General features: G+C 37.9%; 1 protein-coding gene across 2 annotated transcripts in view; it reads right to left on the reverse strand.

Moving 5' to 3' along the window:
* KCNJ1 (potassium inwardly rectifying channel subfamily J member 1) overlaps nucleotides 1-20839 on the reverse strand; it is a 63138-nt gene that overhangs the window by 16401 nt on the left and 25898 nt on the right. Inside the window, exon 2 of one of the 2 annotated variants that reach the window (XM_007495117.2) lies at nucleotides 8649-8814. The exons of the other annotated variant lie outside the window; for it this stretch is intronic. The gene's annotated coding sequence lies outside the window, so the exon portion shown is untranslated. The remainder of the gene's footprint in view (nucleotides 1-8648; nucleotides 8815-20839) is intronic. 2 annotated transcript variants of the gene reach the window in all.

Consider the following 20839-nt stretch of genomic DNA (forward strand, 5'->3'; position numbering starts at 1 on the left):
TACTGCATATGGCCCATGTGCCTTCCCCAGAGGGTTATTTGCTAGAATCCAGGGTAATCATTATAAGAATATATTAACATAGAACCTGGTAGGAAAAATCTAAACCCTCCTGCCCTTGCAACAAGGTAAGACCTGACATAAAAAGCTGTGACCCTATGCATAACTTGCAAATTAGGTCTAATATGGTTGTATGATTAATGAGCACAAGCAGGAAGAACTTTAAAAAGAATAGACTGTGTAGCCTGAAGAACTTTGAATAAGATAAGGAGAACCAGCTCACCATTTCACCAGTTTACAATACCCTGGACTATATTCTGGGTAACCAATGGTTCTCATTATTGGAACTTGGAAGCAAAGACTATTGGACTCCCATGGTAGATGAAAACATCCATGTCCAGTAGGCTTCTTCCAATTCCAATTCATGTCTCAAAGAACTCTCTGAGGCCTCTGGGACTTTTTCTGTGGCTCATGGAAAAGGTGGTAAGTGACATGAATTACTTAGAGATGATCAGTTATGGGTATGATTTCATTGTCTTTGGAAAGATGCTGCAAAAGCATGAAGTGAGACTATTGATGGCATTAAATTGCCATCTAAAAGCTTTCTGGTCTAATGTTATAAAAGAAAAATGTTAGTGTGCCATCTGTAGAAGCAAATTTTGTATCTGAACCAATACTCTCTGTAGGGGATAGTAGGAGATGCATACAAGAGCAACATCTGTGTCTGGTGTGTTGCAGAGGAAAATGCTACCAATTTGAGCTGCTTATATGAATAGTACAAGCATCATCAAGCCTTGAGAGCCTGACTATAGACCTCTTGTCTCTGGATGAAGATTGGAAAAGAATGAGGAGCATTCTGAGGGTAACTAACCATTTTACACATTATACTTAATCTTACCCTATCACAAACCAGAGGGTTTTCTCAGCAACCAGAGTATGAAAAAGTACTCCTCATTGGGTGACTCATTTGATTAATTTCAATCAAGTTTCATAGATTTAAAGATGGAAAGGACTTAGTCTAACCCCCCATTTTAATGATGAGAAAATTGATGCTAAGACAGGTTAAATGACTTGCCAATTATCACACAGCTAGGAAGTATCTGAGGTGAGATTTGAACCCAGGTCCTTTAACCTCCAAGAACAACAATAACCCAGAAGGAATCAAGACCACTAGAGTCACTCCACTCCATCCTCAAGTTGACCATAAACATTCTGGGGACATGGAGGACCAGTAGAAGGTTTGGAGTCAACATGTGACTCTTCTAATTCCTGACTATCATGTCTCTAGGAATGAATTACATATGTTATTCAAGTCATGAAGCAGCTAGATGGCACAAACTGATAAAATGCTGGGTCTGGAATCAGGAAGTCCTGAGTTTAAATCCAGTAAGTGCTAATAAGTATCTACCCTCAATATGTTTACATTTTTATCTGGGCAGTCAACCTGTACACACTTGGGTATATACAAAACATATAGATTGGTACCTGGTGTTGGGATGATGAGGAGAGAGGCACCAGCCACTAAGAAAGGCTGTATGTAGAAGATGGTGCTTGAGTTAAGTCTTGAAGGGAGATACACAGCCCTAGAGGCTGAGGTGAAGAGGGAATGGATTTCAAGTGTGAGTGCACAGATGGGGAAATGGAATGCTAAGTACGAGAAATAATAAAAGGACCCTTTAACTTACCTTTAGTTTGCATAAAAAAAGAGTAATGTGGAACAAGATGAGAAAGGTAAGTGGGGGCTAAACAGAGAAAGGCTTTCAATGCCAAGCAAAGTCTTTTATATTTGCTGCTAGATTTAAACCAGGATTTTTCTATAGTTTTTCAGGATTGTGGTCAAGCATGTATTTTAGGAAAATCCCTTTGGTGGCAGATGGGTTGGAATGGGGTAAGACTTGAGGAAGGAAGATATATTGCCAAAGTGGAGGGTATTACAGAATAAAGTCCAGAATAAAGGCAATGAGAGGCTAGGGTGGCAGCCATGTGGGGAGAGATGAGGACAATTGCAAGAGTTATTACAGAGGTTCATGACCACAGATAGAATGAAATACCTGAGAGGATACCTGCCAAAACAAACTCAAGAACTACATAAACATAATTATAAAACATTTTTACACAAATAAAGTCAGATGTCAATAATTTAAGAATTATTTTTCATGAATGGGCAGAGCCAATATAAAATTACATTCTTACCTAAACTAATATGTCATTCCATATTGATTCCAAGCCTAGTGATCTTGAATCATACCAAGAAGTTGAATAGAAAATACTTAGCAACTGTTTAAATACATGAGGTAAGGGATGGTGAGGAGTTGAAGATGACATCCAGGTTACGAACCTAAAAGATGATGGTTCCTTTGACAGAAAATGGAAAGTTTAGAAAAGGGATACGGGTTGAGAGGGAACAGGGATAAGAACAATGTTTTAATATGTTTGGGATCCTGAGATCATATTTGGGATCATACAAACTTGAGTTGCTCATATGGAGAATACAAGCAACATTAAGCCTTTGGAGCCTGCTTATAGACCTCTCGTCTCTGAATGGAGATTGGAAGAACAAGAGGAGCAGCCTGGTAGTGAGTAACCACTCTATACAGTACACATAATCTTTCCCCTACCAGAAACTAGAGGGCTTTCCTTGCAAACATATTATTATAAAAGCAGTATTCCTCAGTGAGTGACTCTATTGGCCATCTAGGTCAAAAAACTTAATAGTCCATCGATAAAGCAGGACTTGAGTTCAGGAGAGAGACTAAAGATGAGTTTATAGATCTCATAGTCAGCTGTATAGAGATAATAATTGAACCAATGAAAGATGGATAACCAAGTGGGAGGATAGAGAGAAGAATAGTAAACCTTAGAAAAAGCCTTGAGATACATCTATATTTATATGATATGGACGATGATCCCAGAGCAAAAAAAGAATGGAGAAGGATCAATCAAGCCATCTCCAATGTATAAATTGTCAAAGGAAATGAACAGAAAGTTATTTTCCCCCACATTGTTTCATTTTTGAAAAATATTTTTCCATGATTCCATGGTTCATGTTTTCTCCCTCTTCCCTCCCAGACACTGACAAGCAATTCCACTGATTTATACATGTCTTATTATTCAAAACCTATTTCCATATTATTTATATATTTAATAGAGTAATCTTTTAAAGGCCAAAACCCTAAATCACTTAGCTATATAACCACTCCATAAAGCATATGTTTTTCTTCTGCATTTCTGCTCCCATAGTTCTTTCTCTAGTTGTAGAGAGCATTCTTTTTCATAAGGTCTGTGGGATTGTTCTTGATCATTGTGTTGCTTTTAGTAGCAGAGTCTATTATATTTGATTGTTCCACAATGTTTCACTTTCTATGTACAATGTTCTCCTAGTTGTGCTCATTTTACTCCACATCAATTTGTGGAGATCTTTCCAGTTCATATGGAAATCAAGCACGAACAGAAAGTTCTCAAAGAAAAAAGTAGCCTATCAAAAACCATATAAAAATGCTGCAAATCCTTAAAAAAGCAAAAATTACAGCTACTCTGGGGTCTCACCTCCCACCCATAAGATTGACAAAGATGACAAAAAATGAAAAGTGGCAATTGTTGGAAGTGTAGAGGGAAAGCAAGTATATTTATACATTACAGGAGGTGCTGTAATGGGTCCAGAAATTCTGGAAAGAAATTCGAGACTATATCCAAAAAAGTCACTGGGTATGACCTTTCAAAAGAGGAAAAGGAACCAACTATGAAATATTATAGCAACTCTTTTGTTATAGCAAAGAAATGAACAGTAAAAGAGTACTTATTAATTGGGGAATGTCTGAACAAATTATAGTACATGAATGTAATAGAAATAATTAAAATCCACTTTCAGAGAAATTTAAAAAGATTTTCTTGAACTGATGCTATACAGTGAAGTGAGCAGAGCCCAGTGAGCAAATTCTATGATAGCAACCATATAAAGAAAAACAACTTTGAAAGACTTAAGAAGCCGAATCAATGCAATAACCAAGCACTGTTTCAGAGGATTGGACCATATGATCCACATCTCCTAAGAAAAGAATGAAGACATATAATGAGACATAAACATTTTTTGGACATAACAAATATGAATTTTATGACTATCCCAATATATTACAAGGATGGATTTTTTTCTCTTTTACAGGTACAAGAAGAACAAGAGAGAGAAGCCTATTAATAGAGTTGCTCCCCCTAAAAAAGAAATAATAAAGAAGGAAAAGAGGGTCATGCAAATATTTTTAAATGCAAGACAAAAGGAAACCTAGAATAAAATACAGATATATATCTTTGAAAGCTACATATTGAATTTATTATATCCTAACAAGGAAAAGAAAGCTGTATGAAACAGATTTATGGTTTCATGCTCAATCTTCTTTTTGTTTCCTTTGTACATGGAATTGCTCGTTTTATTTAGTGCTTGTAAAAATCCAGAATTTAAAAAAAATCTCAAAAGAAAAAGAATGAACAGGCAGGTGGAAGAAGAACCTAGAAAAACTAGTGTCAAAAGAGAGTCTCCAGCAGGAGATGCTAGTCAACAGTGTCTAATGCAGCCCTATCAAATGATGAAGATGACAATAAGGATTAATACAATGCTATGAGATTTAACAATTAAGATATCACTGGTAACGTGGAGGAAGGAGTCTCAGTTGAATGATGAAGTTGGAAAATGGGTTGCAAATTGTTGAGAAATGAGTGAGCAGAGAGAAAGTATAGTCTTCAAGGGTAGACAGCTATTTCTAGAAGTCTAGATGAGGAAGGGAGGAGAGAGATTGGTTAAAAGCTAGAAGACCTAATGAAGTTTGTTTTTAATCTCCCATCTTAGGACCAATACTGTCTTGATTCCAAGATAGAAGAGTAATAAGGGCTAGCTAAATGGGAGTTAAGTGATTTGCCCAGGGTTATACAGCTTGTAAGTGTCTGAGACCAGACTTGAAACCATGACCTCCCATCTCTGGGCTTGGTTTTCAATCCATTGAGTCACTTAGCTGGCCTTTCTAATGAAGTTTTAATAAGACAAGGGGAAACTTGGGCATGTTTGTGGACGGCAAGGAAAGAACCAGAATATAGGAAAAGAAAATTCAAGAATAAAGGAAGTGGTTGTGGGGAAAACCTGCTGGAATAGAGGGGAGGGGAGAGAATTAACAAACCATGTAGAGCACTTGGCCTTGAGGGGGAAGAATCACTTCATCACCAAAGAATGGGATAAATGAAGAAAATGGGATAATTGAAGAAAAAAATGGAAGATAATATAAAGAGATAATCAGGCATACAGAGGAAAAGTCAGTGATCATGGTAAAAGCCCTGATCTATATCATAACAACAACAACAACAACAATAATAATAGAATTTATATAGCCCTTTAAAGTTTGGAAAGTACAAATATTACTCATTTTATCCTTACAATACCCCTGGGTAATAAGTGCTAATACTATTCCCATTTTAAAGATGACAAAACAAGCCGTGAAAGTTGAGTAACTTGCCCAGAATCACACAGCTAGCTTGTCTGACACTGGATTTTAACTTCCTGACCTCAGGTCCAACAATTTATCCTCTGTTTCTGAAGAAAACCATTGGAGAACAAAATTAAAATGAGTGTAAATAAAGGCTAAATGTTTGGCCACAGATAGTAAATAATAGCTCAGGGACAAAGAAAGACATGCTTTTTGTGAGGCAAAAATCATGCATCATATAAAGTGTGGTCTTTAAGCTGGGTCTTTAAGAATGGGAAGGGTTTTGATGAGAAGACTATTTCAGACTGAAAGAATAGTCAGGAGCAAGGCATCCATAGGGAATGATAAAAATGGTGGATATGTGACTGAAAGGAGTTGAGACAATGAAGACACTATCAAGATTAGAGGAGAGAGTACCTAATAGGGAAAAGAAAGAAAGAAAATTAAAGATAGAGGTTGTAGGGAGTGTGTGTGGGGAGGCAGAATGTTAGATGATAGAGGGCCCTGAGGTAGCTGGGCTTAATGGATAGGATGCTACATTTGAAGTCAAAAAGACTTGGGTTCAAATTCCATATTCAATACTTACTAGCTTTTCAAACATATCACTTATGCTCTGAAACTCAGCTTCTTCGTGTGTGAAATGGGTATAATCATCATCATCATCATCATCATCTCTTGATCTCTGGCTTATAGGGATCAAATTAGATAATTTATGTAAAGAACTTTGAGATCCCTTAAAAGCAAATATAAGCTATGATTATCACTGTCACTGTTGAGTACCACACGAAGGAGTTAGTGTCAAGGGAGTTGAATTAAAGGAATTAAATCACATTTTATCATAATGGCAAAATTAAAGAGTAACTTAAACTAGCAGTGGAAAAGTGTTACAGGTTCAGGATTTTTGTTGACCTTCAGAGATTTTATGACTTGCCCCATGCTGGAGTATGCCTCTGTTTTGAATTAATTATAGGATATCACGTGAAGTTATGGGTATAGGTCACCTTCACTTTCCCTCCCAGAAACCAGCTGTGGTTGGCACAGTGCCTCAATATATATAGTCATAAGACCTTCTCTCTCCCCCACAAAGAAGAAAGTGTGCCAAGGATGATGAGCAGGAACATCAGGGATCCTATGGAGCTAACCTATAAGAAATAAGAGAAGTGGGATTTTTTCTAATTTAATATTTGTAGAATATGAAACTACATCTTACCCATTAAGGACTTAGGGCACTTAGGACTGGCACACAATGTTGGTGACCCAACCTTGGAAAAATTGTGAAATGGATGGAAATGATGGTCTTTTCATCCTCTGCTCTTATCAAGGTTGGTAGTGACCTCTAAATTGCCCAGTCTTATGCCCGAGTCCTCATCCTCCTTGATCATTAGGAAAATCCAACACAGTATATCTCTTCCTTCTGGAAGGTCAATTTTTTGCTTCTACATATTTCTTTCTCTCTTATTATGACACTATTCTCTTTAACTTCTACCTAACTGACTACTTTTTCTCAGTCTTCTTCCTGGTTCTTCCTCTTCCTCATCCATGAAGGTATCAAGACCCCATCCTTAGAACTCTTCATTCTGCTCCCATGTCCTTGATAATATCATCCAGTTACATGGCTTCAGTGAATCATTTCTTTTAGTTTACTTCTAAATCTTTGTATGGTCAGCTAGGTGGTAGGGTGGATATAGCTCTGGTCCTGGAGCCAGGAAGACTCATCTTACTGAGTTCAAATCCATCCTTATACATTTCCTCACTGTGTGACAATTAGCAAGTCATTTAAACCTATTTGTCTCAGTTCTTCATCTGTAAAATGAGCTGGAGAAGGAAATGGCAAACATCCCCAGTAGTTTTGCCAGGAAGACTCCAAATGAAGTCATGAAGAGTTGAGCATGACTGAAATGATCAAACAACAATAAATCTCAGAACCTAACTACAACTCCATGAATTATATTCCTGTGCATCCAATTTCCCTCTAACTCCAATACAGCTCCCTGAGTTCCAGTCCCACACCTCTACTCACCTCCTCGATTTCCTATTGCCACCTCATATATATCATGTTCAAAACTGAACTATCCTCTTTCCCCCTAAGCCTGCCTTTCATCCTATTTTCCCTTATTCTCTTAATGGACTCACCATACTCCTAGTCATTCAGACAGAAAACTCTTAATTATTTTTGACTCTTCCAACACCCCTAATGTCCATATAGCTGCTAAGTACTGATGCCATTTTGATAACAACTCTTGCATAACTCCCCTTTTCATGACCACTACCCTAGCTCGGGTCTTTATCACCTCTCCATTGAACTATTTTAGTAGCCTCCTCCCCAGTCTTCCTGCCTCTAGTCTCTAGAGACTAATCTACCCTAATCTGCTGAAATAGAGCTACCAAAACCAATTTTCTATTGCTCAGATATGACAAAGTCACACCTCTGCTCAAAAACTCTCTGCAATTCTATTATCCATGGAATATAAGGTTCTTTGCAATATTGCTCCAGTCTACCTTTCCACCATAACTTCACATTATTTCATTTCTCCAACTAAATTATTTCAAACAAACTCAACAATAGTTGTATCCCAATAATATCCTGTCCTCCCTTGCCTCCATGCACTTGTACAGACCTGAAGCATACTCTCCCTGGTGAAATCTTTCTCTTCTTTTGAGGTTCAACTTAGGTACCACTTCCTCTAAGAACTTTCCTGATTCCTAGAGCTGAAGATGATCTTTCTCTACTCAAAGTTCTCCTTTGTCCTCATCACACTCTACTCTGTAACAAGTTATTTGTATACATGTAATATTGGACTATGCCATCCTTGACAGAAGGAACTATGTCACTCTTCATCTTTGGATAAATCCTTAGTGCCTCATACATGGTAAACATTTAATAAATGGATAGAGCTCTGGATAGAACTTTCTTGACCCAGAGTCAGAAAAACTCCAAATCCCACCTCAACACTTACTACCTGAGTAACCTTCAGATTAAGTTTTGTCTGCCACTGTTTTCTCATCTATAAAATGGGAATAATAATAGTACTTAACTTTCAGGGTTGTTGTGAGCTAAAATAAGATGATGTTTATAAAGTACTTTGGAAACTCTAAAGTGCTGTGTAAATGCTATTATTGTTAAATGTTTGATGAATTAATTTGCACCTTAATGTTTATTTGTCAGTCTTTTTACTCTCAAGTTACCTGCCTGTGTCCCTCAGGGCCCAGTGGGTGATTCTTAAAGCTGCATATGTTGCTGATACTTTTTGTGTCTATTGGGAGATGTCAGATGACTGGAACCCCAGAGTCGTGGAACCTTCAGAGATGGCCTGCTCCAATTTAGCAATGGAGGATGATGTTTCCAGGAAACCTAATGGAACACACCAACACAATCAGCTGGAGAAATAATTGGATCCCATAAGCCAATGGGTCTATAATGGCAATACTTTGAACATCTGTGTTCTGATTCCTTCTGCTTCCTCACTCGAAAGTCTTTTTTATTTTGTATGTTTTATTATGACCTAAATGGTTGGAGAAAATTTAACTTACTTGACACAAAGAACTGTCTGGCTTCCTTGACCCATTAACTCTGTTATTGAAGGAATACAGGGCAAAACTTCTTACAACAAATAAAATTACAGGAAGATATTGGTATATTTCAGTGAATTTCATTTTGTGCATTAGGTATATTCCAGAAAAGTTGGATATTAGTAGAATTTTGTTCAATAGAAATGAATTCTAGATACTCGAAGAGAGAGGCAGTTTGGGACAGAGAGCTGTCATCAGTCAGAAGGTTCCAGGTTCAAGGCTTGCCTCTTCCACTTACTAGCTATATTACCCTGAACAAATCGCCTAAACCTCTTAGGGTCCCAACCAACTTATTGAGACTCCAACACACAAAGAAGGTGATCTACCAGTGTAAGTATTGGCAAAGGGTGTTTCCTCAGCAGATATTCCCTACCCCAAAGAAATCACAATGTAAAAAAAAGCATGTGGTAGGGGGAGAAGGAACCAGCCAGAGAGATAATGTGCTAAGGTAAAAAAGACCTAGAGCTGAGAGCCCCAAGTTCAAATTGCAGCTCTCATATTTCTGAGATAAATGACCTCTGACATGTCACCTAAATTCTCTGAATATCTATGGACTGATCACTTCTTGTTCAATCATTTCCCCCCCTTTAAAAAAAAAAGGTTTTTAAAACCTTTACCTTGTCTTAGTACCAACTCTTAAGACAGAAGGGCAAAGACAAGGCAAAGAGAGTTAAGTGGCCAGGGTCACACAACTTGGAAGTATCTGCATCTAGATTTGAGCCCAGGTACTCCTGACTCCAGGCCTGGCACTCAATCCACTGAGTCACCTAACTGCACCTATTCAATCATTTTCAGTCATGAATGACTCTTTGAGCCCCTATTTAGTGTTTTCTTTTTTTTTCCATTTGCTGTTTTCTTGGCAAAGATACTGAAAGTAATTTGCCATTTCCTTCTCCAGTTCATTTTACAGATGAGGAAATTGAGGCAAACTGTTAAAGGGTCTTGCCCAGAATCACACAGCTACTAAGTTTCAGAGACCAGATTTGAACTCAGAAAAATGAGTCTTCCTGGCTCCAAGTCCAGTGCCCTATCCATTGTGCCACCTAGCTGCAGTGAATGGCTATGTCCACAATGCTTAACAATACGGGACACAGAGTTCTTGCTTAATAATGCTTCCTGCCTGACTCTTCTTTAAATGAGGATAATAATTCTTACACTATCTTGTTTGTACTGCTGGTGCTAAGAAACTGTAATGAACTTCATAAGCATGGGCCATTAGTAAAGGAACCCTTTGAAACTGAAGTTTGTAAGGAATTTTCCTTTCTCGGCTTCCTGACCCCCTCTAGCTATAAAGTATTCAGGGTTCAGGTATTCAGTGGAAAGAGAGGAGTGTCCTACAATCTCAAATCAAAATCAGGCACCTCGAATTTCTGGGGTTTTACAGAAAACTGGGTCCCTTACTTAGCCCCACATATAAGGAAAGTGTGTGGAAGAAGCCAAAGTCTTAGTGAAGACACCAGCATTCTTTTACTGTCTGGTGTCTTGTCTAAGACTTTGACTTCTTCCAGATAAGCACACAAGCATTTGATAACCTACTGGGTGCAAAACACTATACTGGTCCCTACATTTCTTGATAATTACTGATAATTAGAGCCAGGAATGGGCTACCTAGGGGATGATGGGCTCCCCCTTATTGATGGATTATAAACAGAGGTCCTTTGATCTCTTGTTACAGGTGCTCCTCTTCAGCATTGGACTAGACAAAATGGCCCCTGAAGTCCTTTCAAAGGCAGTTAGGTGGTCCTAGGTATGGTTTCCTAGAGTCAGGGAACTCTGATTCAAATTTGGCCTCAGACATTTACTAGCTGTGTGAACCTAGGCAAGTCATGACTTTCTTTGCCTCAGTTTCCTCCACTGTAAAATGAGACTAAAAACAGCCCCTACATTACAAAGGTTATTGTGAGGATCAAATCAGATAATATTTATAAAGTACTTAGCACAATGTTTGGCACATAGTCAATACTCTATAATAATGTTTATCCCATTCCTCTTCCCTTCCCTTCATTTTCTACTCTCAGATTGTTTTTGTAGAGAAATGTTTTCTAATGCAAAAACAAAATGAATACAAACAACTAAAAAGTCCCTTTTGTTTTGTTTTTTAAGCTTAGAAAGTGACATCGATTTTCCTAAAGTTAGATTTAGGAATACTCTAAGTATTTTCAAGCCCTAGCTAGTAATTTTCTTATTTTGACATTCAGTAGATTAAGAACGTTTTGAAACTGTCTTAAGAGTTCATTGTCACTGCCTTGGGTGGGCCTTCTTAAACCTAAACTCTGGCATCTCATTGGGGCCAGACTGAATCAGAGGTGTCCTTGATATAGTCTTACTCAAATCATTAAGGACTAAGGTTATTAGAGAAGGGAAGAATATGGGTTAATGACAAAGGGAAAGTAGTATGGCAGGCAGCTAAGTGGCTCAGTGGATTGAGAGCCAGGTCTAGAGACAAGATATCCTGGGTTCAAATTTGACTTCAGATACTTCCCAGCTTTGTGATCCTGGACAAGTCACTTAACCCCCATTTCCTAGCCTTTACTTTCTTCTGCCTTGGAACCAATACACAGTATTGATTCCAAGGTGGAAGGTAAAGGTTTTTAAAAAGTAAAGTTTAGTTAGAGGTACAGAAATGTGTCATGGTAGTAGTGGTGGTGATGGTGGTGATGGTGGTTGTAGAAGAGGCATTGGCTGTGGGTATTATGCCCTGGAGTACTTCAAAGAGTAAATGATTACCCAGTTCTTGTTTGGTTTCTGCTGTGCTCCAAAGGTAAATTAATGGGCTTCCACACTCACTGCTTTAGTCTCCAAGTCCTACATGGGAAAACCTAGAGGCCAAGGAGAGATTGTCCTCCACTGTCTGAAGGGTAGCAGGATTCTTTAACCTTCCTGCCTTTTTCAAAGACACTTTTTGGTCATTGTTCACTCACTTCCCTGATGTATTTTGCCAGTGGGTTGGGTTCTTTTTCCTTTTTCTGGGGATATCTATCTATCACAAAAAGTACCAATTGGGGCTGGAACACATTTACTTAGAATCATAGGATCAAAGAAAGGTTTATTGCTGAAGAAACATCCAACTTCCTCATTTTATGGGTGGGGAAACTGAGGCCCAGGCAGGTCAAGTGACCCACCCATAGACACACAAGTAGAAAGTGACAGAAGCAGGATTTGTTCTCCCACTCTAAAGCCACTGTGCAAGGATGCCTTTCACTTAAGAGACAGTAGGATTTGTCTGTTACCAGGCTAGTCCAGTACTTCAAGCCTTGTTTTTCTGGACTTTTTTTTTTTGTTTTTCTTGGTTTTCTGGACTGACACTTGCCTGTGAAAAGACTGGGGAACAGAAGACTAATGATGGAAGACATTTCCTACAGATAATCTGAGAGTGCCAAAGAAGGATTAATGCAGGAACAAACTCAAGCAAAACTAGCAGTCTCTAAGTTCATTATTCTGCCCTGCTTTTTCTAATCACTCATTTTTCACCAAGGGATCTGGTTGGCTTTTTCCATCTAGGATCCCAGATCCCGAATTGTAACTAAAAGATTATTTGCAAATAGATGGCACTATCTGGCCAAGCATTTGTACAAAATACATGCAGATATAGTCAGCTCCCATTTACCCAAAATGGCTGGTAAAGGAGAAATGCTGGTTTGTAGACTATACTCATAACTACCAGGTGCCACATACCAAGCTCAGCTATTTACAAAGAATTAGGATTCACTTTATTTGGTTCAGAAACAAATGCATATATTTCATATCTTTTATGGAAAGACCCTATGATGGGGAGAAGGAGGAGAGAAAATGCTATAAGCCATGGATTTTTTCAAATTATTTTCTCAATTAACAAATCTTTATTTTTCTCTCCCTCTTATCTGCCCTCTCCCTACCCTCTGACATCCCCCAAAAGACCTTGAAACAAGTATGCAGAGTCAAGCAAAACAAATTCTCCCATTTAAAAATGTGTATCTCATTCTGCATATTCATTAAGGAATAATTCTTGACCTCAAGGTTGTTGTTGTTCAGTTGTTCAGTCAAGTCCAACTTTTTGTGACACCAAGAACCTAAGCACGCCAAACCCTTCCCAAAGACTGTCTGGACTGATGTCTGGTGAACATATTGTACACCTTTCGACCTGAGGGTCACCTTTCCATGTCATATCTTTTAATATTTTAATACTGTCTTTGGGATTTTCTTGGCAAAGATACTGGGGTGGTTTGCCATGTCCTTCTCCAGTGGATCATCTTTTGTCAGAACCCTACTATGACTTGTCTGTGTTGGGTAACCCAACTCGGCATAAAGCTCATAGTTTTATTAAACTACTCAAGTCCCTCCTGTACCATAAGACAGTGATCCAGGAGGAGTGACCTCAGGGTACTTACAATCAAAGAGGCAACAGTAAAATAGACTTAATATTAAATCTTCACTGACACTGATTTAATTATAGTTCAATGATTCAGGAACTCCTCTATTGAGCTTATGAGGACAGTCTGTTTTGTTTTGTTCTGTTTTATATTATTCTTCCTTCTATCTACTACATACCAGAAGCTCAATAAATTCTCCCAGTCATAGAATCTGAGAACTGGAAGGGACCTAAGAATTGTCTAGCCCAGTAGTTTTGATCTCAGAATACCTTTATACTCTGAAAAATTAGTACGGCCTGGGGAAGGTAGATCCAGGACTAGAGATGGAAAGTCTTTGATCCAAATCTGATCTCAGACACATCCTAGCTGTGTGACCCTGGGCAAGTCACTTAACCCCAATTGCCTAGCCCTTACCATTCTTCCATCTTGGAACCATACTTAGTATTGATTCTAAGATGGAAGGTAAGGGTTATTTTTTTTCATTAGCAGGACTTTCCAAAGAACCCTTCTTTATTTTGGTTATACATAGGAGGTTGTTTATAAATGTTTAACAACTAGTTCTCGGGGAATATATATATATATATATGTATGTATATATATATATATAACACTTTAAAATTTTAATTTAAAATTAACATTTCTCTATCACTTTCTTAAGTCTAGGCAGTCAACAAAGCAACAAATTGAGCCCTAATTTGTAGTATTTAATGATTTTCAAGATGTTCATACCACAAATTTAATAGTTGGTTGTCATTTGAGCTGGCTTTAGCACATCCCTGAATCTATCAATATTAGAAATTAAAAAATCTCAATATGATTATAAAAATAGTTTTGACCACACATACTCCCTGAGAGGATCTATACATTGAGAACTACAAGTCTAGTCATACTCCTTCATTTTAGAGAGGAGGAAACTGAGGCTCAGAAGGGATAATCTACTTCTCAAGGTCACGTAATAAATGCTGGGGGCATGAGCAGGACACAGGTCTCCTGACTCCCAATCCAGTACACTTTCTATAATGCCACATGGCCTCCCTTGATGATTGATTGATTGTTGACATGAGGCTATTACTGTGTCTTCAGTACATCATTATAGACCTCAATTACCATTATTTAGGACCACAAACAGAATCTCAGTTATTTGACCTTTCTGGTTGTTTGCATTCTGAGAAAGTGGAACTTTACATTATACCTGTGAGTCTTTATTTTTCATGCAGTTGCATTGGTTACCATGGGGAAAATCCTAATGGAAATTTCCAACTTGGCAGAATTCCCAGACTTTTGAAGAACTCAGAAAGCTGACCAGTTTTTATCCTCTGCTCCTTTTCCTTGCCTTCCCTCAGTGCCTAGTGTAGGGTTTGTACTAGGAGGATGATTAGGGGAGACAGAAGATGAGGTGTGGTTTATCGTGGAGAATCTTTGGAATTTCTTTTTTTCCTTCCACTGTTCCTCTTCTACCCCCTCTTCTCTTCTTTCTTCTGTTATCTTTGCTTCTCTTCTACTTCCTTCCTTTTGTTTTTCCTCCCATTTCTCCTTTTCTCTCTTCCCATCTTCTCACTTCCCTTAACCTCTTCATTTTCCCTTCCCTCTCTTCCTTCTTTTTTTCTTCCCCTAATTTGCCCTCTTTTCCTCCCCTTGTCACTCCTTTCATCACCTTATTTCTTTTTTTCCTTTTCTATTGCTCCTTTCTTTTTCAGTCTTCTCATCTCTTCATGATTCTTTTTTCTCTTCTCCTTTCATTTCTTAACTCCTTTCTTATTAATTACCCCTCCCATTATCGTCTCTCTCTTCCCTTATTTCCTTTGCCTCACCTTCCCTTTCTCCCATTGAAATTCCCCTTTTCTCTTCCATATTGCCACTCTCTAAGTTTCATTGTTCCTTCTTTTATGAACTCTAAGAGTTCCCTGATGTGAACAGACATTCTGGCATTACTGCAGCTGTAGCTGCTGACATGTCATTTTGCTGGTACTACAAGACACCTGGGGGACAGAGAATGGAAATAATTCTTCAATGCAAAACCAAAGGAGGGGAAAAGGAGGAGAAACCAGGGCAGAAAAGACTGAAGGGAGAGAAAGAGAGAGTGGGAGAATCTGGATGCTGATCAATTGGAATCAATGGTCTTTGGGCTGCAAAGGAGTTTCCAAGGGCTTGGTTATTTGTACTGGCAAGAAATTCATAGGGCCCAGAAATATGGCACAAACCAATGATGTGCAGCTGTACCACCTACGGCCAGGATCTTGCCAGATTTCACAGTCTGTAGAGGGGAGAGGGTGGTATTGGACTCAAATAAGAAGCCCTCCAAAATTGGGGGAAATGGTAACATCATAGCTTAGTAGAGAGATGTCTCCCTCTGAATTAATATTGTCTTGTTGCCTTAAAGTAACTATGGGGAGTCATAACCCATTAGAAAGAGTCATATTCAGGAGACATTCCCATAAAGCAGAGGAATAAAGTTTGACTTATGGATTATATTACACTTATGTGATGTGCTTTGAAGGGTTCCATAAAGGTCTCCCCATTTCAACAGTCACTTGTTATGACACCTGAAATTTTACCATGTCAGATTCCTTCCTTGAGGTTAAGGTAGCAAAAAAAAAGAGGGTCACTGTATTTTCCCATTCTTGGCGTGAGTAATTCCATCTTAAAATGAGTCTCAGTTTAGTCTTTATATTACATATATATGTATATATATATATATATATAACATATTTTTATAGTTCTTTTCTTTCTAAATTTTGAGTTCCAGACTCTCTCACTCCCTCCCACCTTTCCTCCACACACTGAGAAGTCAAACAATATGATATCAATTATACACATTAAATCATGCACGACCTATTTCCATATTAACCATATTGAGAGAGAGAGAGACAGAGACAGAGACAGAGACAGAGACAGAGAGACAGAGAGAGAGAGACAGAGAGAGACAGAGAGAGAGAGAGAGAGAGAGAGAGAGAGAGAGAGAGAGAGAGAGAGAGAGAGAGAGAGAGAGAAGAGAAAGAGAAGAGAGATTCTTTTTCTGGAATAGCCACATATAACTGTTATGCCTTCTTTTACTCTTTTACTTCTTTTACTCAATCCCCACTCTTAAGTTTATATTCCAATGAGGAATATCTAAGTACTTACATAAATGGATATAGAATAAATACAAATAAAAATGAAGCTGTTGATATAAAATAGTTTCAGAGGGAGGGGTGCTTGATTAGAGTATTGGCAAGAGTTCCACTAGAAGGTGGTGCTTTAGTTGTGCCTTGAAGAAAGAAAATGATTCTATGAAATAAAGGCTAGGAAAAGTTCATTCCAGGCATGGGGGTGATAGACAAAGGTACAGTGGTGAGAGATGGAGTTTTGTAGATGAGGAATGGGGAAACTAGTTTGACTGAAGCAGAGTGTGGGAGGGGAAATAATATACAACAAGACAGGAAAGATAGACTGGAGCTAAATTACTTTGAACCTAGGATGCCAATTAGCAGCTCAGAAAGGGGTTTTGTCTCATCATCCCCTGAAACACAGCAAAATTCCCCCAAGAACAGTGAACCTAACATGACTACAGATTTTCTATATGCTGTAGATAAATTCAGGAAATAGCTCAATAGTTCAATACCACCCTCCCCAAGATTCAGAGTTATAACGAGGGTGGAGTGACTAGGGTTTTGACCCTAGTCAAAAATATATAAAAAGCAAAAAGCATAAAAATCTAGAAAGTGATGATAAAGCACTTTTTTGGTAAAAGAAATAATTGAGCCTAGCAATCTAGTTCTTAAGAATAATCAGGTAAAATAGGAAATGAACATATGACTACAACATTGTTCTAAAACTTTCACACCTCAGGTGAACTCCCTCTCTCCCTTTCTTCATCATTGCCACCATCTCTGGTCTCAGATACTTACTAGCTATGTATAAGCTATCCTTACTAGCAAATCCCTTAACCCTATTTGCCTCAGTTTCCTCATCTGTCAAATGAGTTGGAGAAGGAAGTGATAAACCACTCCAGTATCTTTGCGAAAGAAAGAAAGAAAGAAAGAAAGAAAGAAAGAAAGAAAGAAAGAAAGAAAGAAGGAAAGAAGGAAAGAAGGAAAGAAGGAAAGAAGGAAAGAAGGAAAGAAGGAAAGAAGGAAAGAAGGAAAGAAGGAAAGAAGGAAAGAAAGAAAGAAAGAAAGAAAGAAAGAAAGAAAGAAAGAAAGAAAGAAAGAAAGAAAGAAAGAAAGAAAGAAAGAAAGAAAGAAAGAAAGAAAGAAAGAAAGAAAGAAAGAAAGAAAGAAAGAAAGAAAGAAAGAAAGAAAGAAAGAAAGAAAGAAAGAAAGAAAGAAAGAAAGAAAAACACACAGGGAGACTGATACATTGTGGTACAATCAAATATAATGGGCTTCTCCATTAGTGGCAATGCAGTGATCCTGAACAACCCGGAGGGATCTATGAGGAGGAACATTATCCACATTCAGAGGAAAAACTGTGGGAGTAGAAACACAGAAGAAAAACAACTGCTTGACTACATGGGCCGATGGTGTGAGAAAATGATTACTATGACAGAGACACTAGAAGCAGATACTAGCAATGGAAGTTTGAAGAACTGTCAATCAAGGAGAGAAAGGAAGACTCCAGAGAAGAATTCGGTCAGGGAGTCAGTTAAGAAAGTCAACACATGAACCTTATTTCCTACTGTAATTGTTCCAGCACTTCCCTTTACCTTAAATATTCTAGTGAAAGAGCCTCTATTACAATGGGGATATGGTTGGGGATGTAGACTCCAAATGATCATCCTAGTGCAAACATCAACAATATGAGAATAGGTTTTGATCAAGGACACATGTAAAACCCAGTAGAACTTCGCATCAGCTATAGGAAGAGGTGAGGGGAGGGGAGGGAGGGAAAGAATATGATTCTTGTGGCCAAGGAATAATGTTCTAAATGGACTAATTAAATAAAATTTTCAAAAAAATTAAAATAAAATAAAATAAAAACAAATGGGACCACAGAAAGTCAAATTAAAATGTCTTTCCCTGTCCTCAGTGCCTCCTCACTTCCTTGTCTTTGCTTCCTTGACTTCTTTCAACACTCATTTTATATCCCACCATCTGCCAGAGGCTTTTTCCAATCCCTCAAGTTATTTGTGGGCCAACGAGGTGGCACTATGGATAGAGCATCAGGCTGGAGTCAGAAAGATCTGAGTTTAAATCTGGTCTCAGATACTATCTATATGGAAAAGTCACTTAACCCTGTTTGCCTCAGTTTCCTCATCTGTCAAATGAGCTGGCGAAGTACATAGTAAATCACTCCAGTATCTTTGAAAAAACCCCACAAGAAGTGGGGCCACACAGTCAAACTAAAATGTCTTCTCCTGTTCCCAGTGCTTCCTCACTTCCTTGTCTTTGCTTCTTTGACAAGTGAGCTAACATAACTAGATCATAGTGTGAGGAACAGAGTAAATGTAGGAAGATTGCAAAGGCAGGAAAGATATAGGTCTCTTTTCTGTGACACATTGCTAAGTGTTGCCCTAAAGCACTGAGGTTCAAGGAAGTTAAGTGGCAAGATTATTTAGATAAATATAGATATTATATGTACATACATGTATTATCAATTCTATTTCCCTCAACGAAACCAATGTGCTGTAAATAATAATATACAGTATATACACTCCTTTCATTAGATGTCTCCTCCCCAAGACAAACAGAATTCGAACTGAACCTCAAAAGAGAATGAGGGGTGGGTGCTAAATGCTTTGCTCTGTGATAAAACACACTAGAAAGAAACCTGCTAGAAGCTTGTAGAAGTTTCTGCCCTTGGAGAACTCAAGGAAGAATGTCTAGTTTCTCCTGGTGATTTAATAATAAATAATAATAAATCACATTTCAACAACTCTTTAATATTTGCAAAACACACTCCTTTCAACAGCCCCATGATGGAAGTACAAGTTTTATTATCCCCATTTAACAGATGTGGAGACTAAGCCTCAGAAAGTTGAAGAAATAAGTAATCTATGACTCTCAGCTTTGTCTCACTCTCACCAGTGCTTGGGTCCAAACTGAGGGAGAGGTAGCACCATGTCGAATGTCAGAGCAGTTCCTTGAGCTAAGATTTTCCTCCAAAGATTTTTTCATCGTACAGTATGTTCTCTCCTTCTCAAAGGAGGTTGGGGATTCAAAATAGAGGAATATTTCCTTAATTTTTTGTTTACAGAACCATGAAAAGTCAGTTCTCTGATATAGAAGTTTTGTAAGTATGACCTGTGGGCCCACAGAAACAGATTAAAATGTTTTAATCTGGAAACATATGACAAAATAAATAAAAATATGGTGGAATATATATGTATAATAAGATAAAATGTGGTTATCTAAGTCATTATCTAAGTGAGTAGCAGGGATCCTGATATGCCATTTAGTGCCTTCATTTCTATTTCAATTTGACATCACTACTCCAGTGGACCTCAGAAAGCATTTAGTCCAACTCTTCAAATTAAACACGAGGAAACTAAGGTGAGTAAAACCTATATGACTTTCCCCAAATCACAGTTAACAAGTGACAGAGACAGCACTTAACTCTCATCTTCTGCCCCCAAGTCAAATGTATTTTTTAAACTTTGTACCTCTTTGTTGGAAGAAGGGAAAGACCACCCCCCCTCTACCAGATCCTCTCTTACTGGCTACACTCTGCCACCACAATACAAAGAGAAACTTCACCTGAAGCAGCATGAAGAATGGAGTAACTTCTGGTGAGACACCAATGAGGTGTTGTCTGGCTCTTATTCTACAAGGCTCAATAATCTACTCATCTATGCCAGAAACCAAAGTACCTTGTCCCTTTTATACATTGCAAGATGACAAAATGGCAGCCCACAGACCAGCAAGAAAGCCTTCATGCATTGGCCAAGAATTACTGCTGAATTTGAAGATTTCCCAGGGATACCTTCCATCTTTACAATTCTCTTGAGTGTTTATATCACAATATGAATACAAATTGGAATTAAAAGTCAGGAAATCCCAGCTTTGGGGACAAAGACCCACTATTTGACAAAAAATAGTTGGGAAAATTGGAAGACAGTATGGGAGAGATTGAGTTTGGATCAATATCTCACACCCTACACAAAGATAAACTCAATATGGATGAATGGCTTGAATATAAAGAAGGAAACTATAAGTAAATTAAGTGAACACAGAATAGTATACTTGTCAGATCTTTAGGAAAGGAAAGATTTTAAGACAAAGCAAGAATTAGAAAAATTACAAAATGTAAAATAAATCATTTTGATTACATTAAATTAAAAAGGTTTTGTACAAACAAAACCAATACAAACAAAATTAGAAGGGAAGCAACAAATTGGGAAACAATCTTCATAACAAAAACCTCTGACAGAGGTCTAATTACTCAGATTTATAAAGAGCTAAATCAATTGTACCAAAAAATCAAGTCATTTTCCAATTGATAAATGGGCAAGGAACATGAATAGGCAATTTTCAGATAAAG

The sequence above is a fragment of the Monodelphis domestica genome, chromosome 4, assembly GCF_027887165.1.
Source record: "Monodelphis domestica isolate mMonDom1 chromosome 4, mMonDom1.pri, whole genome shotgun sequence".
Lineage (NCBI taxonomy): Eukaryota > Metazoa > Chordata > Mammalia > Didelphimorphia > Didelphidae > Monodelphis > Monodelphis domestica.